This window comes from Phasianus colchicus, chromosome 2, assembly GCF_987193195.1.
Source record: "Phasianus colchicus chromosome 2, bPhaCol1.hap1.1, whole genome shotgun sequence".
Classification (NCBI taxonomy): Eukaryota; Metazoa; Chordata; class Aves; order Galliformes; family Phasianidae; genus Phasianus; species Phasianus colchicus.
Window position 1 is genome coordinate 67529334 of NC_143437.1, and position 26347 is coordinate 67555680.

The 26347-nt window shown below is 38.4% G+C and overlaps 1 protein-coding gene and 1 long non-coding RNA gene across 4 annotated transcripts in view; one reads left to right on the top strand and one right to left on the bottom strand.

The window, feature by feature from the left end:
* The window catches only part of PDSS2 (decaprenyl diphosphate synthase subunit 2), a 113883-nt gene that overhangs the window by 16920 nt on the left and 70616 nt on the right, over positions 1–26347 (top strand). The window lies entirely within an intron of this gene.
* Positions 19282–25120, bottom strand: LOC149919085 (uncharacterized). The gene is made up of 2 exons (XR_016464424.1): positions 20084–25120; positions 19282–19506 (listed from the first exon to the last, which is right to left on the bottom strand). It is a non-coding gene; the product is annotated as an uncharacterized LOC149919085 (long non-coding RNA).

Consider the following 26347-nt stretch of genomic DNA (forward strand, 5'->3'; position numbering starts at 1 on the left):
CAGTTTAGTGTCCAGAGCATTTGTTCAGCATAGGATTAGTACCTAAGATATGTTTCTTTCTTGCTGTGTTACTGCTATTTGAGTTTTAATTGCCTGTTTTGTGAAAGAAGGTTTTACAAGGTGAGGGAACTTTGCATCCACAAGAAAACAAGAAATACTTTTGTGAACTTTTAGATATTTGAATTGGTAACCATGCAGGGAAAACTACTTGCAGATAAAGTGGTTTTATTACTGTAATTGAAAATCATCTTTCTGTATTTACTGAATAGTTTAGAAAGCATGCGAGAAATCTTTTTACCTTGCTTGGCTGCTAAGTGATGCAGTTAGGAGAACTTTAACAAGTGGCCTGAGTCGGTTGCGTTGAGTGGAAGAAGAGCTTGAAAGGAAGCAGAATTGGCTGGAGGGGCCTTGGACTGTGGTTTCATGAGCAGCTGAGCAGGTCTGAGGCTATGGCAGCTGGAAGGAACTGTGGCACACTCTCCCTGCTCTTGCTGTGCAGGTTTATCACTCCCATGCGTTGGCTTTGGTGCTTTTCTGGTCTTTCTGTGAACTGATCTGATTTGTTAATTTGAGAAAGAAAGATAGGCAGGTGGCTTTTTTCAGTTTGGGTTCATTTTCTCTTGGGCTGATCTGGTTCACTGGTAGAAGCAGCATGATGTTCATTCTCTTTCAGTGCATGTTTAGTGCTTTAGCAAGGCTCTGCTATCTGGGAAATTGCTGCTTCTGTTTTTTGTTAGCAGTCTTTATGGGCACTTTTGCACCCGGTGTCTGAAGTAGCAGATGAGCTTCTGAACTCTGTGGCACATCTGGTGCTGTACCAACTCCTCCTTTACCTGAAACAAAGAAAATTTTAACAATTCTCAGTTTTTCTCCTTGATTCCAAAACATGTAAGAATGACCTCAGATGTTGTAGGTGTCTTTTACTGCTGCTACTAAAGTTAGTTTCATTACCTAGCTTAGTTCTACTGACACTAAATAGTATCAAGGCAGGTACATATCTAGATTTTTTCTGTTTGCATCTTCACTGCAGGATCTGTGTAGTAGTAGAAGGGAGTGCAAATGTTGACATTCCTTGTTCCCATCTACCAGAAGTGATCCTTTTCTATTTCACGATAATTTCATTTTAATACAGAATACGATGTAGGAAAGGATGTTTGTCTTTCATGAGCTGTCTAGCCTTCTGAGGTGAGTAGGTGTCAAATATGCCTTGAATATTTTAACTACTGGTTTTGCCTGAATGATTAAATAAAAAGGATCTCTTTCCCTCATAAGGATAGCCAAGGTCATGCCCAGGCACCTTTATGCATTTTCTGAAATTTAATTTGCCTTAGGAAGTAACTGCATTGAAATGTTATTTTCTGAAAACCTTATCAGAAGAAATCGCAGATAAGCTCAGATGAGAATGGCTGCCCTCCCTGATAGGGTAAGTGGGATGCTTAAAATCTTCCAGCTGTTTGTCAGATATTTAACTCTGCTCTGAAACTGCTTTACCATCTGTCTAGCTGAAAAAGGTACACTGAGCAAGAAGAAAAGCGTGTTTCCAATTCAGATGAGTCTACTGCATCCTGAGAGATAATCAAGTCACAGATGATTATGGGAGCAGTGAATTTTAAATTTTATAGCAGTAGTTTCATAAAAGACATAGAAAGCTGAAGTTTGAATGGATTCAGCTTCTGGTACCTCAAAGGAGCAGAATCGTACCATCCTGAATGGTTTTGACCGCTACATTAATTCATTGTTCCTCAGCCTTGGGTGTAGGTAATTGGTGTTTTCTCTTGTGTAAAATGCATCATTTTCTTGAAATCAACAATACGTGCCACTTATTATTTCTTGTTAGATGTTAAATGCCTTGAATTTGATTAGTAGAGATTTATAAAACTTATGAAAAGATCTGAAAAGCGTGGCAGGAGGACAGGGCAAGTTTTATAAATTTGAAACAATCAAGTAGTTTAAATGCTGGTTTCTACAATACCATCAATTAACATGAAATGAATGAAATTTAAAAAGCCTCCGACATGAAAAATATATTTAAAAAATACTAATCCACTATTGCCATCTGCAGGATATCACTGGAACAGACTGGGAACATAAAGGAACAGAAATTTGAATGGCAGTTTACAGTGACTGATTAAGAGAGAAAGTAGCACCTCCAAGAAAACCCGAAGAAACAAGCTTATAGCCTTTATATCAACTCATTTTCATTTTGTGGGTTTGCTAGGTAGGATGTACACCGCCTCGTAAAGTTTCTGCACGTATCTTGTTTTCTACTTCTGCAATAGCAGGTGGCTTCTTCTTTAGGTTTCTTGAGAGAAATATCATTTATTTAAAATTGTACTTCCACAACAAGCCGTATTTGGGATAAGTGGCCCTTTGGCTCTGCTTCCTTTTAGAAAGCTGTTTTCTGTGACAGAAGTAAAAGATCTTAAATATTTTCCTAATACTATTCCCATCATCATTCCTGTAAACACATCTCTTGGAAATAATGAATTAAATGTGTGGCTTGCCTGCTAAGTCCATTTTTTGTGATATTAGAAGAGAACTACGACAGACCAGTAGGCAAGCGGAGCACAGATACAAGTTGCTAGCTGCAGGCAAATGATGTCTATGTGAAAGGTTAATAACTAAAAGCTGTGGTTTTAGAAGGGTAGAGAAGAGGGAAGGAGGGTGTTAGCCTTGTGTGCTGGCTCAGCTGCAGTGGCTGTGAGTTGAACCTGACCTGCCTTTCCATTTTGACTTCCTGCAGAAGTGCAGGTTAATGTTAATATTAACATTCAAGGTTCAGGATGCATGAAAAGCTGCAGGAAGGTCCAAGGGGAAGCTGAAAGTCCTGCTTGGCAGAACTTTTTATGCAACTAATTTCTTGCCAAAGAAGTAATTCTCCCCTGGGACTAGAGACCTCTTCAACCTGTGTTGGTAGTTTCCTGATGGGTGTCTGCTGAATACAGCAAGTTAGTGGTGTAGGTCATTGGAGCATCTTGACTTGGGATCCACATTTCATGCTTGTGAGCTTACATGTGTGTTAGGAGTTAATTTTTTTCCATGTCAATGTCTATATCTGAGGTTATGTATTGCTTTTAATAATGAGCAAAGGGAAATGAATGTTTCAAAAAGCATCCTGTGCTGTGTTACTAGAGAAAGTCTGTTGGATTTTTTTCTGAGGAGGTGTGCAAAATGGAATTGAGTAATGCATGCCAGCAGTGCCTCAGGATTACAGACATTCCTACTTCAGCTCAAACTATACGAATATGTGAAACTCACCAGCCATTTTATTTGAAGGAGCCCTTGAATCAGTGTAGGGAAGCGGGTGTGGGGAGAAAAGATTCCTGAGTGAGATCAGAGATCCACTGAGGACTTTACTGCTGCTGAATTGGAGATCAGACCATGGAATGATGGTGTCAGATGTACAATTGATACTGTACTTTCATCTTGTTAAGTCCTGAATTGAGAGATTCTTTTAATCCCAGGAAATCAAATTTGTCCCAAATACATACAGTACCACAGAAAGGGTGCCAAAGTGTCACTAACAGAAGTTGGCTTACTAAAGCAGCTTCAATACTGAGTGATATCTTTACTCATGAGGCTGTTCTCCTGATCTTCTGAAAGCAAGAAAGAAGCACTTCAGTTCCTCACTGTTAGAGGACCATGCAAGTAAGCTTCTCTTCCCCTCACCCCCTCCTCCCCAAAAAAACTGTAGTATTTGTGCACATGATTGAAAGACTCTGCTTCTCTGGCTGCGTTTACCTGGCATTATCTTTCAGGATTGTAAGAAGTTTGCAATTTCTGAAGCACTTCTTCCCTCAGACCTGACAAAAAACAAAATTTTGAAGTAAATTATTGTTCCTATAAGCCCTCGGAGGAAAGAAAACAAATAGAAAACCTTAGTTGCAGTTTTAAGTACACAGTTTTTGTCAAAGTGCACATTAAACAGGTTGGCTCCTTGCTTTGAGTTGTGGGAATTCTGTCTTTTTTACTCTGTCCTCTTTGATGAAAAATAAAACATGAAAGTGAACCTCAGATGTAGATCAGTCATTATGAAAAAGCAAAGTATGGAAATGATGCTGATAGTAAATGAATAAATTATGGGAAAGTTGCCATTGGGCACTTACTCATTCTGCAAATTTGAAAGGCAAGTATCTGCTCATAAGGGAGTACCTAGATTGAGATGTTTGGATACAGAAGGATTTCTTTTGACAGTAGTACTTTTAACCTGTAGGATACTGGTTTTCTTTGTTATTGTGTTATTTTGATTACATCTTAGGAAAGAATATTATTGGTGTTAAGAAAACATTCAGAGGTAATTTCTCAAATAGTAGTTTGTAGTATGTGACATCAGTTTTTCATTCAGAAAAACCCTGTATATTTTTTAATCTGAAATAAATCAGTACTTGTTTGCTATTGCTTATAAGTAGGAGTCATGTGTAGGAGCTCAGCAGAGAGGCTTGGGCAGAGCAGAAGATGTTTCATTATGGATGCCGAAAGAAGTGCTGTGTGCCCTTGTTTAGCCGAACTTCCATGGATGTAACTTTCTCTCAGTAACTGATTTCCAAAGGGCTGTGGATAAGAATAATTCACCCACAAGTTCTTGCAAAGAACGTGGGTGCGCTTTTGGCCCAAGTTCTGCTCTAATTTGGGATTTGAATGATTTTCTTCACAAAGAATTTGCCTCTGAATGCACGCACAGAAAAGGGAAGGTTACCATTAGCATGAAAGAGTAAAAGCAGATGCCAAAGTTGATCCTCGATTAGAAGAGATTTCCTCTCGGTTTTAAGTCCCTCACAATGGCACTGTGGGGAGCGTTTTCAGCGCAGTGCGGCCCTGTAACAAAGCGTTGCTGCTAACAAAGGGAGCTGCTTCGCCAAATCCTCAGGCATGGCGCTGAATGGCTGTCACATCGCTGCAGTTATTAAGCTATGAACCTACCGGGCCCAGCAAAGGCAATACTTAAAGCAGTTCGCAGGATAGTGTTTTTTTTACAGATGTTGGGAACTTTGATATTAGCAAGGCACCAAGTTTATCTTAAAATATACGTGTGAATTTTTTTACTTTCTAGGACCCTTTATATGTGGGAATTGAATATTCAACCCTTTGTGTGTGAAGGCTGAAGTTATTTGGATCAATAATTAGTATTTTTAAGTTGACTCTCCACTTATGATAATTTCTTGTTCTGCACTGTGCTTGGATTTCAATGAATGAGGCAACATTTAAAAAATCCGTCCAATAGAGTGTTTATGTCCTTGCAACCTGACCAGTCACCATTTGGAAATTTTTATTCAAAAGAAATAGCCTAGAGGAAGATGGAAGGGTTAAAGAGAAAATCTTCCAAGGTAATTTGATGAAAACAGTTATTCTCTCTTTTTTGGCAATGAGTGAGCCTGTCTGGACCATGAAAACCTCGAGTCCAGAATTTTGATCTCATCTCCCAGCTTCTTGGAGAACTTCTCTCCTCTGTCCTTGTAAAAGAAAAAACTAACTAGAGAAGAGCTCTCGAGACAGAGAAAAGAGGGCATTTCAGTGGTGTGGTTTTCCAGTTCAGATGTGAATTAAGGCACTTTGCATTCTCAGAGCTGTGACCTGGTGGTGGGATATTTTACTGCAGTACCGGGAAAAGAGACCACATCCATATGAAGTCAAGTGCTGTGTGGAGAGGAAGACTCGATTCTAGTAGGAGACCTTTGCTCTCTCCTCACCATTTTCTTTTATACAGTCCACTAGTAAACAGTTACACGTTGTTCAGATTGTTTCTGAAGAATTTTATGTAAGGGAAAAGAGAGGAGCTCTGATCAGGAGCAGAGATTTCCAAGGTTGTGGACTACTGTGCTTATCTTGAGAACTCTGAAGACATTTATGGGTCTGTTAAAACACTTAGAAAATGAGCAGCTGAAGGATGCTTTTAGGGAAACATTTCCGTTCTCTGTTTTAAACCGGAACATTCCAAGCTCTCACAAAATTAATTTTGGTGTTCCTTTGGGTGTAGGTTGTAGGAATACCACTTCAAGTGATAATCGACACTTCCAAAAACAGTGTCATGTTTCTATTCCGTTTATAAAAAGGATTCAAAATCCTACAAGAGAAGACTTGGGTAAATATTAAACACAGACCAGCAGTAGCCCTTACAATGAAAATTCTGTATATTCCTTTCTTTGCTTTGCGGCGCATCCAGCTGCGCAAGTGATCCCCCCATTTTCCTCCCCCGCCCCAGCAGTGTGCTGAATTTTCAGGCTCAGTCTTTTGTGTTGCTAGTGGTAGCATGCTGCAACTGTATCTCAACACTGATCTTTAAAAGATACTTGTTTATAATGGATGTGCAGTCAGGTCACTGCTCATAAAATGAGCTGTAAACACTGAATAATGTGTATTCACCTAGCCCAAAGCAAATGCAAAATAATGCAATGTAGCTTGACCTTTTCTCATGGCAGGTTAACCTGAGTCTAATTATCTCGGATTTGCCTCAGGCTAGAAGTGGACAGGAATCACAGCTTGGCTGAGTAGTAACTGTTTAACTCTTCCTAACTTGCTTTTGTGTTTACATCCTATGCTGCTAGGGGTGAGGCGAGGAATTTGGGGCAGAACAAAAAGGAACAAACCAAAAGTGCTTGTAGCAGCGGTTCCAGGAGCTTGCTGGAAGTGTTAACTGAAGTTCGGGTCCCTGCCTGATGGGTGTTGTGGTAGATGTTTCAGTAGCTTACAATCCAAAGAGTTTTAGGAACAGCCCTCAAAATTGCAGCAGCACTTATTTAAAAATATATATATATTATTTTTCTTTTTTGACGTAATTCACAAAATGCAGCTGAATTGTAAGTGTGCAGTGTTGAAATTTATACAAATGTCTAAAGCAAAGTTCTCGAATGTAATTTGGAGTGGGGGGACTTGCAGTAGTGGAGGAGAAGCTTTTTAAGTATCACATTTGTATCATTAAGCTTGTGTCATTTTTATTAACGGTTATGAAGGTGGTTTCATTTCAAAGATGTATTTTCACCTCAGACTCCAAATGTAACATCTGAACCATCTCTTGTGCTCCAGTAAATTATATTTTTTGTATCTCACTTTGAAAATACCCTATGTGGTGTTAATGAGGTAAGCTATTGGCTATGTGCTGACTGAGCTGGTGCATTTCACCACAGATATCGGAGCTTTCCCTCCCAAAACACCAGTGGGAGCTCTTTTGTTTATTTGTTTTTGAATGTCAAATACTTCCATTACTCTTTGTAATTTTTGTAAGGTCTTTGTCACTGCAACTTGAGATATCAGTTGAAAAATGTATAGCTTTTACTATCAAGTCACTGCCAGAGTTTGATGCAAATTTTTGAAGTTTGTATTCGTGCCAGTAGAATCGTAGAGTCATAGAATTGCTCAGGTTGGAAAAGACCTTAAAGATCATTGAGTCCAACCACAGCCTAACCATACTACCCTAACAACCCTCCGCTAAAATCATATAGTTTAACTAGAAACCCCAGAAATTTCACTACCTCACTGCAATTAATGTGTAAGGTAACAAAGCTGAGAATGGTACTGCTACATACTAGATTTGTGAAGTGCCATATAGCTCAGCATGGCATTCTATTTCACAGGAGATATAGAGATACAAAAGTCACTGTGTAAAGCATCAAAACCCCACACTTAGAAACCAACTAAGTTTGTGATGGTGTGTGCCAGGTATTCTCAATGTGTTTATGCCTTTAATTTGAATGTAGTTTAAAATCTCAAACACTTCAGTCTAGCTTTTGTAGCTAGGAAAAAATATACCAGAGAAGCAGCTTTCAAAAGGGAATGGATTTATGCCATAGCTTTTAATGTGGCCATAGCAAAATGAGAAGCGAGATGGGGAAGTCTTGACTAATGAATTGCACTGCTAACTAACTATGTTAGCAGCTTTGCCATAAGGCATTTGGAAATGTTGTGTTTCTTGAGATGTACAAGTCTTTTCGTGACAGGATATGAACAATTTAGTGCTACACTTACCGTTCATGCAGCAGCTATGTTGTCCCTGATGAATTGTTGAGAAGACTCGGGAAAATATTCCAGCTTTATTTTAAAGAAACAGTGCTATTTTCTTTCTCGTTGAGATTACGGCTCTCTTCCATTTTATCCCATTTTCAGGCTTTACTTCGAAAAAATAGTTTTGGTCTGGAAAACAACCACTTTTAACCTGTAAAAAAATGTCTCTGTAGAAAAGAATCTCTCTGTAGAGAAAAGGACAGAGGCTCAATTATGGCATGTTTGCAACTTCGTTGCATTTTTTTTCCTTTTAACTCAAAACCCAGCTCTCTCTGCTTCTGTCTGAAATGGGTTTACTTGAAAGTATTTTCAGAGTTTCTTGAGTAGGGTATATGTATAATTTTGAATTCTGCTCATTGTTTTTGACACTGGGAAAAATGTGTGCTGTGTTTTGCTATTGTCTACACTAGTAGAGCTGCGCATCTACTAGTATGCAGTAGTTTGCCGTTCATTCAGGTTTCCTATTCATCTCTTATGTTAATAACCAACACACTCACAAAGCCCACCCCCAAAACTTCTCTGAAAACGTCTCTCTTTAAGTTGAATAAGAAAAGAAATTTTATTTTTTAGGACATAAAATTAACACAGTATAGGCCATGTGTTTTGTTGGCGTTGGGTTTTTGGGTTTTTTCATAGGAACCTACCCTCCAAAGATGCTTTCTTTCTCTCTGCAAAGAAGTTGATTGGCACAACTGTTGTGCAAGAAGCTCTTCTGGAATAGCTCCCCATGTAGAGTCTCTTACAGAATTGAAATGGCTTTATTCCAAAACAGTAGTTGCCTCATCTGGACAGTGTTATTTAAAATCCCTTTATGCTGTGGTGTTCACCTGTAGTTGCTAACACGAGTAATTTAAAGACCTGTAATAGTGTTTCCCAAGCTGCATCTAGTGAACATCTTGCTTCTGCGACTGTTTGTAGATCTAGAAAAGGAAAAGTCAGAACTGACACTGCCATTGCTGTGTTGATGTGGAGATCGATTCTCTGTGACAATGCTGTAGGCCAGCTTGCAAGAACATTTTCACTGGGTTAGCAAATGATTTGTATCACTGCTCCTTGGCTCTTGCTCATAAACTTCATTCTTAATTTTGTTTTGTTTTCTTATAAGAGAGAAAACAGTTGTCATCTTTTCAGCTGTCTGGTAATGTTCAGAATATGATGAATAGAGCACTACACTACTGAATCATATGGCTGCTATCGTATAGGAAGCCTGGAGTGGAGGAGTCTGTGAGAAGTGCTCAGGCCTCTTCTTGAGGAAGAAAGGAAGGAGAGCTGCTGAGCAACGGCTGTGCCCTCTGGTAATGGATGTTTTGATCTTCCTCTAAAAGAAATGTGTTTGTCTGACTCCTTGAGCAGTGCAGTAGATTACCTCATTCCACTTGCCACCACTGGAGCTTAAGGACTCTTAAAACTCGTTTAATTCCTGCCCAGTCTCTATAATTGTAATGATTTTGCACAGAAATGGAGGTGCTGATCGCTAACTTGCAGGACTGGGCAACATTAGCCAGCAATGTTGCGTACTTCATTAGCCACAGGTTTAGAAGAGGACACATTTAAAGAAGTGTTCAAAATGATTGAATGGCTGTGAAATCATGCAAGAACTCAGTGCTGATAGTGCTTGTATCTGTCCATAACCTTATGACAACAGTTTGCCTGTGGTGGTATATGAGGAGGAGATCTCTCACACTTCTTCTCATGGCTCTGATCCTCTTTCAGCAGAACAGAGCATAATGGTATAACTGTTACTCCCCTGCTACGGGCACTCCAGTGACAGCTTCTGACCTCTTCTGGGATAATGTAACTACATTTTCACAATAGATATGTGAAAATAGAAACCTAGTATTGTTAACCAAAGTCCTCTTGCTCTGATATTGAATGGGGACTTGAATACCAGAAGAGATTTAGGCAAATTTTGGAATTTTATTGGCCCTAGGTAATACTGAAACCTTTCTTAGACAGATTCTTCCTTGAAAGAGTATTAATAACGATGATCTTCCAGCAGCCAATGAGGAAATCTTCCCTCTAAATCTGTTGAAAGCAAGTTATAGTAATTGGAAGAGGAAAATAAAACTTTTTCAGGCTGAGTTTTACCCTAAAATGTATCAGATTCCACTACAAAGTTTTGATAGTTTCTTGTGGCAAGAGACAAGAAGTTGTCATATATATCCTAGGATATTTAGAAGAGAATAACACAAATTTAAGAGCCAATGAAAATTTTTCTTTTACTTTTCCCCATGTGCAGTGCTTTTCACTTCCATATTTGTTTGATAGAATCCCTAGGACCATAACATTAAATTGGATTAACAAAGGCTGGTGCAACTGCTGCTTCTACATGAGATAGCTTCTTCAGGGCTGCTTCAGCAGCCCATCTACTCCTCCTCCATTCACACCGTGGGCTGTTCCTGAAGAAGCTGCTTGTTATGAATCCACCTGCAAGTAACCTCAGCCACAGAAGGAGCAGCTGCCACAGAGCTGTGACACAACCTAGCTCTGTCCCTTTTTTCTGCTTTCCTTTCAGTTCTTCCCCTTCTCCTTGAGTAGGAGCTTTTGGATGTGTAGGAGAGGGAAGAGGGGTAGCATCATGTAGGGCAGGAAAGAGGTGGTCAGGAGCCAGCACTGTAGGATGAGAGCATGGGCATAGCTCAGAGTTCTCCAGCCATAGAAACTGCCAAGATTTTACCACCACAAGCTGTGTTTTTCAAGAGCCTCCAAAAACTTGTAATCTAGGTTAAAAAGTTAACTTCAAACTATGTTGTATTTCTTTATGGGAGTGAAGGATAGTGACGACAGAAAATAATTCCAACTTAAGTTTAAAGCTAAGTTAAATTCCAAGTTAAAAACAAAACAAAAGCCACCAAAGAAATAACAAACAGAATCTCGCCTCAGTTAGACACTGACTTGCATTCCCCAGCCTCTTTTCAATGGCTCAGTCATGCTGTATTGTGTCATTGTGTATATGCTCTTGCACTGGCTATGTTTTTTATTTTAATATTCTGGATTTAAAAAAAAAAGATTCTTTTGTTAGCTGTAGATTTTATTAAGAGAGCTCTCATTTGAGTGGCTGTGTGTTTCACTGTGTGTCACTTACAAGAACAAACATCCTGGTTTTGTGTCTACTTTGACAAGTCATTCCTCTCCTTTCCCCACCATCTTGACCTTCAATAAAATTTTGTGAGAAGGTTGTTTAGGAAGGAGCAAACAGTAAGAAGCATGGCCAGACATTCAAAATTCAGGAAGTGCTGATGTGTTTGTAGTCTTGTACGTATGCTTTGAGAAGTCATGGTACGCTATTAGGTAAAAGATTAAAAAGCGAAAGACATTTGTGGTTTTCTTTTTAGCTGCAATTTAATGGTAGGATAATAGCAGAACCCCAAGGATGAGTGAGCATACTAGAAGCACTATGTCTATGCTATCTAAAATAAGAGGTCACTTTTTATAAACAATACTTTATCCTTTCATTAAATCAGTCCTGCAAAAAAGTACAATTGTCCAGTCTTCATCATTCTCTTAGATGCAGCTTTTCTTCCTGCAGAATTGAAAGGAATTAGCAAGGGAGCATTTGTTCCTGTCTGCCCATCTCTTGAGTTATGTTGAAAACTTCCCTAAGAGGAAATAATTCTAAGAGATTGTCAGAAGAACCTTAGATACAGAATCCTAAAATTGAGTAATTAGTATTCACTGCAAACCATTTTTTCACATGAAATTGATGGAAGATCATGACTCAAAGAATTGTTTCAAGGTAAGTTCCTATTGCCTTAGTGTACTGTATGTTGACTACAGTGATTTTAATATCAGAATATAATACAGGGGTATTCTATTCTGAGCATCTGTGTTCATAGGACCATTATATTTGTATATTATGAGCATGACCTCTGTAAACATAAAAGTACTGTGTAATTCCTGGATGACTAAAAGAGAAAGGCTTTGGGCTGTGTTATAGATTGTTGTAAGTCATCAGAATCTGACATGTAAATAACCCTCTATATACCTAGAATTATACGATACATGTGTTAGTTGTCATTTGTACCTGCTAACTTTGGAATTTCCCTGCTTGATGCACTGAGATGCTGCTCTGCTTCAGAGCTAAATTGAAGTGTAATAAATTCTTAAGTCTTAGTTTTGTGGATTTTGAAGATGGTTGTTGAATCTGAAGCAGCATTACTGACTTATGAAAAAGTATTTTGATGTTCTGTGTTTAAGTGTTACCTCATATAAGTGCTGTCATACAGCTCTGGTATTATATTATTTTACAACAAGAATGTGTTGACATTTTGTATTTTACTACTGCTGCAGGCATAATAGGTCAGATAAGACTAGAACACCTATACTACAAAATCATTGTCACACATTATGAAGAACTTGCAAGTATAAGTTAGGGACAGTAGGATATTGGGATTATCTCAATACATAGACTTTGAAAGAGGGATTGCCTATGCACTGGGACACTCATCAAGGACAGCACATTGAAATAAATTTAATATTAAAGTTACTTGATGAAGCAGCCCAAGAATTAGCATGTTTTTTATTGCCCGAAAGAAGCATTTACGTTAACTCATGACATTGTCATTCAAGTCTCTAGATGGCATTAACAGCGTCCTCTGACAAAGTCACCAGTGCTAAAACAGAATAGACTGTATTTTTTATCACAGTGGCCTCAGTGGATTCTATTCTAAAAAGGTCAGTAAGGGAAGCTAATTAAACTTTACTTGTTGAGAGTTTGCACCAGGATTGACATTTTTCTGTATACAGTCTATTAACATTTTCGAGTTCTTATTTTTAGATTTCTGACTTATCTATAACTTTCTGGTGCACCCCTGAAAGTTGAATTGTCAGTTTCAGTCATTCAAAATGGAGAACTCAAGATCAAACCAAAGTTTGTAGTCTAAGTTCTGTATAATGAATAGAACTAGTTGTTACAGTTGTAAGTAAACTCAGTTACATGAAACATTCTAAATCTTGCCACAGGGAAAGAGTTCAAGCACCCTCAGTTGCTGTATTTTCAAAACAGTGACTTCAGTATGTGAAGATGAAGGACTTCTCACGAATGGGTACAACTCTATGTGTTTGCATTGGTTGAGGATGTGAAATTTTTCATTCTCTGTATTTTTGCTCTGCGCATGTTGATGAAACCATATAGTCTTATCTGTGAGATAATAGGCTGCTAGTAGTTTGAAGTTTATTGTCTGTCCAAGATGAAGAAAACTGAGAATTTTTCTAAAGCTGTTGCTTTTGGGAGATACTCAGCTTGTTGAGAAATGTCACTGTGGTACTGCTTCTCTGTTTTGTAGAATTGTATTTCTGCAAAGAGGATGGTGGTCTTCCAAAAGCAGGTGAATTTCAACGTGGACCTGAAAAATAATGTTTGATTTTTATCTGTTTCATTCTCGTACTCTTAGTCCTGAAAGAATAGAAAGCTTGCCTCATAACTTATTTTTGAGGTTTAGCGTGTGGGGTTTGGATTTTTTTCTTTCTTTCTTTCTTTTATTCATTCATTCTTTCTTTTTTTCTAGTGGATTGCTACTTAAGAGTCTGTCCTTTTGTAGTTAATAATGTGGTGAAACAGGAAGTGTGCTGGATAGCTTGATGAGACTGAGCTTGTGCCTGGTCTGCCTGTATGGCAAAGCTCTTGTAAGTTTGCTTTGGAATTGGGATCTGAGCATGTCTGTGAAGAATTGATTTTGGTGAAATTTGGACAAGTTAAGGAGAATAGTAAGCATAAGATGTAGAAGAAAGTTTTCACAGAATCATAGTGACTGAGGTTGACAGGGCCCAACCCCTGTTTCAACAGGAACACCCTGAGCAGAGTACCCAGGCCCACTTCCAGGCAGCTTTTGAAGATCTCCATGGAGGAGATCCCACAGCCACTGGGCAGTTGGTGCCAGTGCTCTGTCACCTGCACAGCAAAGCAGTGCTACCTGGTGCTCAGAGGGGGCCTCCTCTGTTCCTGTTTGTGCCCACTCTTTTACCCTGGCACTGGGTACCACTGAGAAGAGCCTGGCTCTGTCCACATTGCACCTTCTCTGAGTATTTCTACACATTAATGAGATCCCTCTGAGCCTCCCCTTCTCCAGGATGAGCAGGCTCAGCTTTCTCAGCCTCTCCTCACAGCAGAGGTGCTCCAGTCCCATCAGCATGTTAGTGGTCCTCTCATGGACTCTTTCCAGTATATCTCTCTTGTGTGGGGAGCCAAGAATTGAACAGTACTCCAGGTGGGGCCTCACAAAATCAACGGTGGGGGGGAAGAATCATGTCTTGAACTGCTGGCAACACTTTGTGTAATGCAGCTAGCAGTTATAGTGCTATCAGCCTGTAATTGAGGTTGTACTTGAATACTTTCTCTTATTTTGGGGGGTAAACTGAAAGCCTGCCCATCAGATTGAACTGAAGAGTTGGTCTCAGCCTCAATGGGTATTTTTAATGGCCTTTTTTATCACTTGCTTTTGCAGGTTTATCTATACATTGGTTATAAAATATAATGTGTGTGTTCTTGGTAGTTTTCTTTATTTCTTTGTTTTGTTTTTGTTTGTTTTTCCTTTTGTGAGACTGAGTAATGTTTGTGGCAGGAGACTCCTTCTGAGGTTTGCTGCTAAGAATAAGCGTAGATGGACAGAAGTGTACACATAGGCCATTTATCTGCATTATTTCTTGCCTCTGGGTCAGACTACATTATATCTGGAGATTTTTGAATAGTTTCTACTTTATATTTTCCAGTAGAGTAAGTGTTTTCGGTTTCCTGATAGCGGGGTTTCATGCCTCTGCTAAAATTTGTAATAAGAAGGAAGGCCCTTATAAATCTTTAATTTTTAATTTTTATTATTATACTCGGGGAATGAGTAGCTAGAATAGAGGGGAAAAAACAACAAGACACTGAACTGATACCGTTTTTGTCAGGGAGAATCCAGTTTCTGTATTTTCTGCCTTTTCTTTATTTCTGATTACTGATATTTCACCACAAAATCGTGTTTCATTTTAGAAATTTCAAGATCTGCTGTGGCTGACCTCATCAGCAGAAAGGAGACATGTGAGCACAAACACAGAGGCACTAGAAAGTTGTAGCATTCTAACTGGCTGCTTCATAGTCTAATGAAGAGAGTGAACAAAATCTCCAAATTTTTTTTGGCATGGCATCTAACAATGCTAAAAGCAGTATTTTCCAACTAGCAGGAGCATAGTTCATAGGTAAAGAAAATTGTTGAAAATGCTGTATTATAATTGTAGTGGTACTTCTTTTTTTAATAAAGTAAAAAAAAAAAAGCTTTAATATATAGTTCTAGTGACATGCTTTTAAGATATCTGTACGTTTTTCATTTACATTTTGACATTTAAATCGACATCGTTTTATGATCCTGTAATTTTGCAGCTCATTTCGCATACACTTTTTTCAATGGCAAATTGAAATCACAGATGAAGTGCGCTTAACTTGAGTAAGGAAGAAAAAATGTTTAGTGGGATGGGGAAAAAGTTTGTAGCACACAAACATATTCCTTGGCTGCAAATGTGTATGTGCAAATTAGGCTCACTTATGAGAACGACCTTTTCCTTTTTTTCTTGTGCTAACAAATCCCAAGGGAAGTGCATATGGTTCCTTGAAGTATTAAAATGTATCCCACTGTTGGCATGGTAGAGAACACGTTTTGTTATACTAAAGAACTTGCCAGCATACTACAGTTAAAGTATAACTGGACTGTTGGTTTTTTGGTGGAAGGTTAGCAAGTTTGCCAAAGCATTTTGACTGTGATCCAAAGTTAGATTCTATCCTTCCAATGTAGGATAACGTAGGAAGAAAAAAGCACAAAAACTTCTTTAAACTTAGTGCCCCTTAGTCATGTTCTCTCCATTTTTTCATAAATACGTAGTTTTATTTTTCTAGGTCAGGTACCTTGTAGGATTTTTGTCTAAAATATTTGCCTTAGTATTTGTCTTCTAAAAGAAAATTTCAGATCTGTGAGGGCTGCTCTGAAAGTAATGTGCTCTATTTTTTTATGTTGTTCCATGATGTTGGAGGTGGATGGTGGTAGTATGGCAGTAGAGGTTGAACCTTCCTGCCAGCATCCCATTAAATGTTGTTGCCTTGTGTCTGATGGCAGCAGAGGAGCAGTCTGACAAAATGGTGTCTGACATTGTGTATACAGCAAAGGTGTGTCACCGAATTCCTCCGTGCAGAAAAAATGACACCAATTGACACTGACATGCTGAACGCTGACGGAGACCAAACAGTGGATATGAGCACAGCGAGGCAGTGGGTGGTGCGTTTCAGCAGTGGCGACAACAGCATGAAAGGCAACCATGCACAGATGTCCCACCACAAAATAAAGAGCATCTCAATCAGCTCATCCACAGATTACAGTCAGAGAACTGTGTATAGAACTGAATATCAGCTTCAGTGCATTGGAAGAGATAGTGGCAACACTGGAATGTCACGGAGTTTGCACGAGGTGGGTCCTATGAATGTTCACGCGGGAACTGAAAGAACACCATGTGTGAATTTGTCAGGGGCTATTGAATCAATATGAGGCTGAAGGTGACAGTTTCTTGGATTACATCATTACCAGTGATGACGTGTGGCGTCATCACTATGAACCAGAGTCAAAACAGCCATCCCTAGAGTGGCAATGTGTGAATTCTCCATCAAAGAAGTTCAAAAGCCAGTCCTCAGCAGGTAAGGTGATGTGCACTGTCTTTTGGGATAGGAAGGGCGTGATCCTTCTGGATTTCCTGGAACCAGGACAAACCAACTTTGACCACTGCACCACAACTAATGACTAAGCTGAATGCTTGAGCTTCCAGAGTCAGGTCAGAGAAGAAGGCACCCTTTCTCTTGCAATACAGTAACACTGGGCCCCGTACCACTTTGAAGACCATGAAAAACATTGCCAGTCTTGACTGGACTGTCCTGCTGCACCCACTGTATAGTCCAGATTTAGTACATTCTGAGTTTCATTTGTTCAGGCTGATGAAAGGTTAACTTGGGCAGCATTCTTCTTGCAATGACATTGTCATAATAGCCGTGAAACAGTGGTTCACCTCCACTGGTGAAGATTTTTACAAGGGTGGCATGCAGGTTTTTGATCACTGCTGGTGAAAATGCATAGCTAATGGTGGTGACTCTGTTGTAAAAGGGTGTTTTGTAGCTGAAAATTTGCTCTATCAAGTAGCATCATTGCGCTCTTTTTTAAATGTTGTATTTTCTATGGAAATAAAGAGGAGGCATCACTTTCATAGTGACTTCTATTATGTTGGAAGTAAGAAAGACCATTATGTGCAGTGTAGCAGTGAGGAAATTTTGTTTGAATGCATGGTTTTGTTTCAACCAAGGATAGCAGTATAGAAGAATAGATCAGGCTAGCACTGATCACAAATTTAAAATTTTGAGCATGGAACCTTACTGTTTTTTTTTTTCCCCTGGACTGAAGCTTTTTAGAGTGTGTCATTCATGGTATGAAGCTGAAGCTCCTCAAGTAGTTGAATAATTTTATGTATGATTAGTACAAAATGGCCATTTCTGAAATCTGAATGAATGAAGTAGAAAGTGATGTGAGGGTTTCAGGGCTGTTTGGTTCTGCAGAGATGTTAGCTTTCTCCTGAAATTCATTTAGGTTTTCTTACAGGAAAGTGTGTAGTTGCAGGTCATAACCAGAATGTAGTTGAACAGTAGTTGTGTTGTGGTGGTTAATCAGGTCAAGCCACATCAAAGAGTGTGTACATTAGGATTTTTTTTTGTTTTCCTCATTCTCATGTGGAACAAGTGAGATCAGACTTAGTTGGTGTTAAGCTGAATGAACAGCTGGACAACTGGAGCAGGGAAAACCAATGTTAAGAGGAAAGCGGGGCCTTATTTTTTCTGCAAGCCAGCACTCTACTAATGTTGATGAATAATTTGTGAAATACTGTTGCACAGAGGCTTCTATTTCTGGGATAGACGTTTAAGAAAGATCCTGAAATCTGGAATTCAGTTTTCATGCAACTCTTTCTACAGATGAGATGCAGCACTGCCACTTCTGTGCAGAAGTTGTGAAAAGTTTTCTGGAACATTTTTGTTGGTGCTGTTTTTATTTTTTTCTTCATTCCAGTAGTGATTTATATAACAAACAAACAAACAAAAAAAAAAAGAAAAAGAAAAGAAAAATGTCTTCTTGTCATCATTGTGTTTGCTTTCAGAAGCATTTGGTATGTTCTGTCAGTAAGGTGATGGTTGGATGGTAAGATGTTGGTTTGGGTAACCTCACACTGTACAGGTACAAGGTACGTCTTGTTGATCTTTGCTCCAGGCCAATTAGGTTCTTTTTTCCTAAGATAAGAGAGTTCAGATATTTTTATCACAGTGTTGAGTTGCATTTTTTATAAATGAAAATATTGAGCAGAAACAGTCTTTCAGATCTTCAAAGAAGAAACAGGTATTCTTCAAAATATGCTGAACTTCGTATTGGAATTTGAGGCTGCATTTTTCATGCAAGATAAATTTTGTCTTTTGCTGAAGATAAGCTACTGCTAAAAATGCCAATTCTATTCTGGGTTGCTGGTAATGGGAACTGTTAGTGTTGTTTAGAGCTACATGGCAAAATGAGTGCCGTGTCAGAATAAAATTCCAGGTGTGCTTGGGTAATCTCCATATTTTTATAAACTGTGTAAAAATGTTGGTTATCTTCCTTGGAAATCACAGCCAGAAATTTCTGTCTCCTCATTCCCATTTTATCTTTTGTCTCAGGAAGGATTTAACATCAGTGCTGTACTCCTTTGTCAGAACCTTTGTTTTTTGTTTGCCCCTCTATGTCTCGGAGGCAGGATCAAATTAGCAACTTTCAATTTCTTTCCTTGAGACTTTTAATTATGGAGTAGTTTTCTTTCTGGCAGCTTTACCTGTAGCTCTCTAGAGCTGAAGTTTCCCCTAGGTGATGGACCTTGGAAAATCTTGATTTTTCAGAAGAAGCCTGAAGAAGATTCCTCTATTTTACCTTTTATCTTAGGATATCTGTCTTGGAAGTTTTTCCAAGGTTGCCTGGCTCTGTAGTAAATAACGGTTTTCCTTGTTCTGTAGGCACCTGAAGTAGTAAATGGGCTTCTTTAAAGCAAAGTGACAAGTCTAGCATGTCATTCTTTTTTTTTTTTTTCATTTTTCTTGATTCTTCTTCAAGAATAACATTTTAGTAAAGTGCCACTCCTTCTGTGGCAGCTCTGCTGTAGCTCTTTTCACTGTTAGCAGTGTTGTTTTCCACATGTTTGCCATGCAACCGAGGTCACTCCAGTGGAGAGAAATGAGGTTCCTGCTTCGCATTCCTGCCTTGTTTTCTCTTGCCATTTTTATTTTTTTTTTTTCTCATGGACTCCAGTAATTCCACTAGACTACGATCCTTAACTTTGTCCTTCAGACTCTGGGCACCAGGCAGTCCAGGAAAATTTGAGGTGATCAGTACCACTAGTGCCTTTCCAGAATAACTGCATAGCGCTATTACAGAACTTCATCTCTTTGTGTCAGTATACTGTTTTTAAGTCGTGGTTCTTTTTGTGTCATGTCTTCTGTAAATAAAGTAGTCAGTGTAAGGGTTAGGTTGTGTCATCTCTTGCATGTGAAGCCTAGAATCCTTCTGAATAACACAAGCCATGTTTTTGCCCTTCACTCCATATTCCGCTCCTAATTTTATTTTGCTTTTTAAAACTCGGCTAACTGACTGTTTGGGTTTTTAAAAAATTTTGAATTTTAATTTGCTAAATTGAAATCCCACTGATTTAGAGTTCATAAAGGTTTTATGTTTGTACCTCCATCTGTTGTTGTTTTGTTTTTCTTTAATGTATGTTTTCACATACAACAAGAAGTGACACTTAGAATCATGGAATGGTTTGGATTAGAAGGGACCTTAAAGCCCACCCAGTCCCACCCTCTGCCATGGTCAAGGCTGCCTCCCACCAGCTCAGCTGCCCAGGGCCCCATCCAATCTGGCCTTGAACACCTCCAGGGATGGGGCACCACAGCTTCTTTGGGCAGCTGTGCCAGTGCCTCACCACCCTCTGAGTAAAGAATTTCCTGCTTACAGCTAACCTAAATCTCCCCTCTTTTAGTTTAAAGCTATTCCCCCTTGACCTGTTGCTACATGACCTTGTCAAAAGTCTTTATTTGTAATTCTTGTAGGCCATCTATCTGATGTCTCCAGCCTGCTAAACATGCTCTTCATCTCTGGACTTGCACCAACAAGTCCAAGTCTTTCTTATGCTGTGAGCCCAGGAGCTGAATGCATGTGAGGTCACAATTAATGCAGTTCTGTTGATAATAAAGTTCTTCTTCTAGTCTCTGTCAGCTATAGAAATCTTAGATTTTTCAAAAATGGGCCTTAAAGCATTTAGAAAAAAATAAATAGCTAAGTAGTAGGCAGTATAATATAGAATGAATGTAGAAGCTTGTGCTCAATTTCAATAGTCCTTCTATCTAGGACCAGTGTACCTTTTCACTCTGAAACTGCTATTCAGATACACTTTAATGCACATACCTTTTTTTCTCTTCACTCAAGGAAGAATGGGATTTAAATTTCCATTTTTTTTCCTTCATAAGCATAGCACTCATTAAAATTTTAAATTGTATGGCTATTGAATAGGAGAGCAATGCTCTAGCACTTAATATTTTTTCCAGTAGATGCTGACTCGCATCCCAGTAGGCCTGTTTCTTCTTTCCAACAGTTGCACACTCTTTTGCATTCTCACCAAACTTTCAAAACACGTACGCCCTTGTTATTCAGCTTTATGGTTAATGCACATAAGTGGGTCAAATAGTAAATGTTTGCATTGTAAATAAAAGCACAAAGTCACTGACTTTGGAAGAGCCCTCTGTAGACCAGCTAGTTCAGCATGCACCCCATGCTCAAAGCACAGTCCCCTAGAACAGGTTGCTCATGGTTGTGACCCGTGGGATTTTGAGTTGAGGCAGCTTGTTCTGGTGTAAGATCACACTCAGAATTAGCAAATATAAGTTCTTATATGCAAATGACATTTCTTCTCTTTCAGCTTCTGCCCATTGCTTCTTGTCCTTTGATTAAGCCACTGCTTAGTGGGAAAAAATCAGACTTTAAAAATTCTATTTATTTTTAACTGTTTTATGAGAACTTCCTGTGCAAGCACTGATCGAAATTGGAAAACGACATGAGTCTGCTTTATTTCAGTGGGAACTGGATCCATTTTTTTAAAATAATTTGTTTATAAAGTATTTTTTATTATGGTTACAGGTAATACTTTGATCTAAAATGTCTGTGTTGGACTTCTGAAATGATCAGTGCACCACAGGAGTTCTACATCTCCCTTTTTTTCCAGTTTTCCTTTTTTTTTTTCTTTTTTTTTCTTTTCCCTGAGTTATGGCATGAGACATGTTACACAGCCAAAACACTGTGAAGAATAAGCTGAATGCAATGGCAAGAATCTCTGTTAGCATGCACTGCTGGTAGCTACTGCTTCAGGCTTTCCCAGAGAGGTACCAAATCAGATTCAGTACCCAGTCAAATTCTCTTGATACTTCCAGGCATCTGTAAAACAAAAAACACTTGCACGTTATATACTGTAGCTACAATTGAAGGACTGAAATATAAAGAAATGTGATTCTTTGTATTTTACAAATCACCTGCCAGAATAACCTCTGCTTATTGAGACATGAGGAAAGTGAGTTTACAGTTTGCTATGTCTTCTCTGAGCAAATCCAAATGTAATATAACAAGAACATAATTTGAAAGCACACTTTACTACCAGTAGGTGTAAATACAGTGACACTTTTATTTCCTGTTCAAATTCATTATTTTAATCCCTGTCAGATACATATTTGTGGTAGTAACGTACCCTGCATGGCAAGTGCTGAGAAAACATTTATAGAAAGCTTTGCCAAAGAAGTCTGACTGTATAGACTACAGTGACTTTACTGTTGGGGCTCTTCATGTGTTTATGGAAAAAAAAGGCACTAGTTAAGCATGTCTGATTTGTAGATTTTGTTGCTCAAATACCCAAGTTACTTAATAACTCTAATACGTTAGATCGAGTAGCACAGCAGTTCTATTGATATGCTGGCAAAGAAGCAAACATGACCAGTCTTTACCATCTGTTTATAATGCTATATAAAGAAGACCTCACTGGTTGCCATGGAAACCAGCATTTCCAAAACCACAAGTGTTTGCTTAAATTCTCAAGCTTTCTAAAGTCTTGTCTTTTCTGAAGGAGAAATAATAGGAAATCTCTAAAGTTCTCCAGTGATTCTCTTTTTCCTAACAATTGCTTTGCTGTAATATGCTTTCAGCATTTTTGCACTGTATCTTGTTTCATTACTTCAAAATTTAAGGAGTGCCATTTGTAACTTAATGACTCCATTTGATGCTTAGCAATGATCCAGGAAAAGGAGGCAGATATTTATCGTGTGTCGTGTTTATCTTTGTCAAATGAGAACAATCCTCACTGTGGTATTGACAGTGTGGAGTGATCCTACAGAATTTAGGTAAAGGTCAAATTAAGAATTGTTATTACTGGATTAAAAAAAAAAATAAAGCAATGATCACAGTTGCCTACTTAGGTCTCACTGAAAAGTGACCCTCTAGAATGAGTAATCTAGAGAAAAAATGTAATTAAGATAATACTAGTAAGAGTTATGGTCTGGGTTTGTGTTCTCTACTGTTGGCTTAAAATTGTTTTTCAATTAAAATTATGAAAGAAGCCACTGAGAAGCCCTCAATATGTGGTATTTGGAAGAATATACATTTACTATAATATCTCAGAATATTTCTTTTTCTTCCTTTTTCTAACTGTGTGTACGTGTTGCTGCCTTGCATTCTATCCTAGCTCTCCACTGTGGTTTAAGTTGTTGTTGTTCTGCTTCCTTTCAAGTTTGTGAAAGGCTTTTACTGTGTATAAGCACTTAACTTCAGTAGGTAGTGACAAATGTAAAGCCTTTAGAAAAGGTGCTGCAGTCCTTTTGGTGCCAGTTGGTTTTCAACCACTTAAAACAACTTCTGCTTCTTTCTATTTAAAAGGAGGATCTGTATTTACAGGGTTCTTGGTGAATTCGGGTTAAGCTACTTGGACTAAGTGAAAAAAATCTTCTGAAGCACAGAGCTTGAATGTCGTGTTCACTGCTACTGAAGAGCTGTCAGTGCTTTTAGAGATTACATATCTGTAATCCATCTAAATAGTGCAGAAGGATCAGTTAAGTTGTTTAGAAATATTGCTGAGTACAAAAGGTTATAAGAACTTTTTAGATCATTCTATCATGACAATGCGTGTTTCAACAGTTTTGTCTTTTTCTATTTCCTACATCTGTAAAACACATTATGAGCATTTTCATTGTGAGATAATGGCCAGGAGCTGACCTATTTCGTTGTTGCATTTTCCTAGTACAGTTTATTTAAAACAAAATACATCTTTATGACAGGCCTTACTGTCGAGGTGACACTGGGCCACCAGAGGTGTCTGAAATCATTAGCGTTGTGAAGCTAATGATATTTCTGTCATTCAAAGTATTTACATTCCTTTCACTTAGCAGAATATTCTTGCATCTTTTCAAAAAGGTAGCCTTGTGCTTGAGTAGATTTGTTGATACTGGTTGGCAGTGGGGTGCTATGCTGTACCTCCCACTGAGTTTAAATAAAGTAAATATTGACGGAGAAATCAGACACACAAAAATTAGGCTTCTGTCTAAGTATTTGTGGTTAGAAAAAATAGGGGTGCCAGACCTGCAAGCAACTGCTGGTCAGAGTAATTGCACTCAGACACTGACTGCTTTTTGTGGTATTAGCTTGCCTGTTATCCACATCACATTCCAAGATCAAGCCAACACTGACCAGGAAAACCAGCAAAGGTTGGCAGTTGGCTTAAAAATACTACTTTTTTTTTTTTTCCCCTTTTGGTGTCTCAATGTCAACCTTAAGGTAGTGCTTTTGCACACCTCTAATACTCATCTGATGGGGGGAAGGTCATATTCTTATAACAAATCTGTAATGAAAACTTTTTCTGAGTAATTAATATCTTTCAGATAATGTGTGATTGTAGCTGCCTGATGTTTTTATTGCAGGATCTTCTTTTTCAGTGTAGGTTGTTTTCTGATCTTAAATGACCACGCAACCTGCAGCCAGTTCTACTGAAACTTTAGTTAACTCAGTGCTGTGTTTTTTTCAACTTATGAAAAAATCTAGTTGTCTTCTTCTTACCTAGTAAAGCTCTATCCTCTTGGTACTCAGCTGCTAATAAATTTTGTGGAAAATTAGGAGCCCAGAACTGTTTGGTTTTGTTTGTTTTTAACAAGAATTCTTCCCATTGATCTTTGGGGGTAATCTATTGTAAATGAAGTCAGTATATCAGAAACTTTAAAAAAACAAAACAAAACAAAACCAGTACACAAGTATTTCATCGTGGTAATGATTCACATAACTTCTGCCTTTGGACAGCCCACTAAGTCCAGTAGCAGTGGATGGCAGACTGATACTTATGTTTGAATGGAGTTATAAAGGCTCCAAGAAAAAAAAATCTTTTAACAATTCCAATGCTGTATCATTTTGTAGGAGCCGTAAACGTTCAAAGACAGCAAAATGCCGATTAGCCATCATCAAGTATCACTATTTGTTTTGCATTTACCCCCCAAACGTGTAGCTTTTAAAATTATTTTTTTTAATGGCATTATTTATTTAAACTTTTGATTTATTTAAACTTCTGATTTCTAGAGTTTTCTAGAAGGTTCCATTATTTGTGATCATTGCTGTGCTTAAAAAGGTGTTGTTGGAATTTTATTTGTGAAAGTACTACAGTATATGGGATATATACTGAAGCCAGAAGAAATAGGTGTAAGTAACCGCTCCAGAAAGAATTACAGAATATCCTGAGCTGGAAGGGACCAACACAGATAATTGAGTCCAATTCCAACTTAAACACCTACATTTCCTATAAGCTGTAATTTTAATGTGTGTTGAATGTTCTTTAGTCGGTCTCCCCATCTGTGTGACCAGGCTGCTGGGAGAAGCTGGGGCTGCTCCATCCCTGGAGGGACTCAGAGCCAGGCTGAATGGGCCCTGGGCAGCTGAGTATTGGGTGGCAGCCCTGCCCATGTCATGGGTGGGACTGGGTGGGCTTTAAGGACTCTTCCAACCTGAGCCATTCTGTGATAACTATGCTCAAAACATGATAAGGCTTTTTTTTTTTTTTTTTTTTTCAATTGACAAGTATTTTTAATGCGTTTGAAGATATGTTGTGTAGAGGGTTATATAATATATACTTGAAACTTCAGTAGGTGAAAATTGCTATAGACAGCTAGTAACGTAAACAAAATATATAATTAAATGGTGTGTGCCTGTTTGAGTGTGGTCATATGGTCAGTCGTGTGATTCAAATAAGTGAATCTGTAATAGAGTGGTTTAGCATCCGTTAAGAAAATGAATGTCAGGAGAGTTTTCTCTTATTTACTTCTGACTAGTCATTAATAAAGCAAATTGGATAAAAGCCCTGAGGCTAGTAGGACTCTTACATTCCCAATAAAGTAGCCAATATTCTCACCAAATAGCCCTGTGATTTGCTTCCGGCACTACATATAGAATCATTAGTTATAACTGATTAATTTTGATTAAAATTAATTAATTTGACTAATTTTGAAAAAATGTTTTTTTAAATGTAGTTGCACCTGTAACCGTGTGTACATTCTGATAATCTTTCTGTCTTGGACAAAATAGGTGTTACTTTCCCTAGGTTTTACAGATTTAAACTGTGTTTATATTGTCACATCTGAGATTGTCAGGTAGAATTGAGATGTTTCTTTTTCAGAACAGTTTTTATTTCAGCTTAATACTAGCCTGTGTTTTTCAAAGACATTATCCCAGGTTTATAAATCTTTTTTTATCAGCATAATTGATTTTGGTTGTTACAGTCCTTTCCCGTTGCTTTTTATTAGTGCTGTGTAAACAGGTGATTTTTTCCCCTCCTTTTGTTCAACATCTGTGTGGGGGAGGCTAAGGGAATGGCTGCTCAGCACCCAGTATCTTTCCCTGGTTTTCATCCCCTTGTAAATAACCAGATCTCATGCATGACCCAAACCAAAATGAACGATTCTGTCAGTGGGACACCATCAATAAAATGTGTGGAAAGGGCAGAATCACCAAAAGAGAAGAACAGCCATTTGTTCGCTTCGCCCCTAGCCATCAGGGCACTGACTGGAGCACCCACCTGGGCTGTGAGAGAAGGTCACCCTGGGGGCCTGCTGGGTAACTAATGGGAGGGCTGCAGGCAGAGCCTTGCCTTTTTGCATTGGCAATGAGCAGAACATTTGGAAAACAGAAAAAATGTTTGACTGAACGTTTAACAACTCTCTTTCTGACCACTGTAAAATACCTTATCGTATCTGTTTTAATTAGATCTTTTT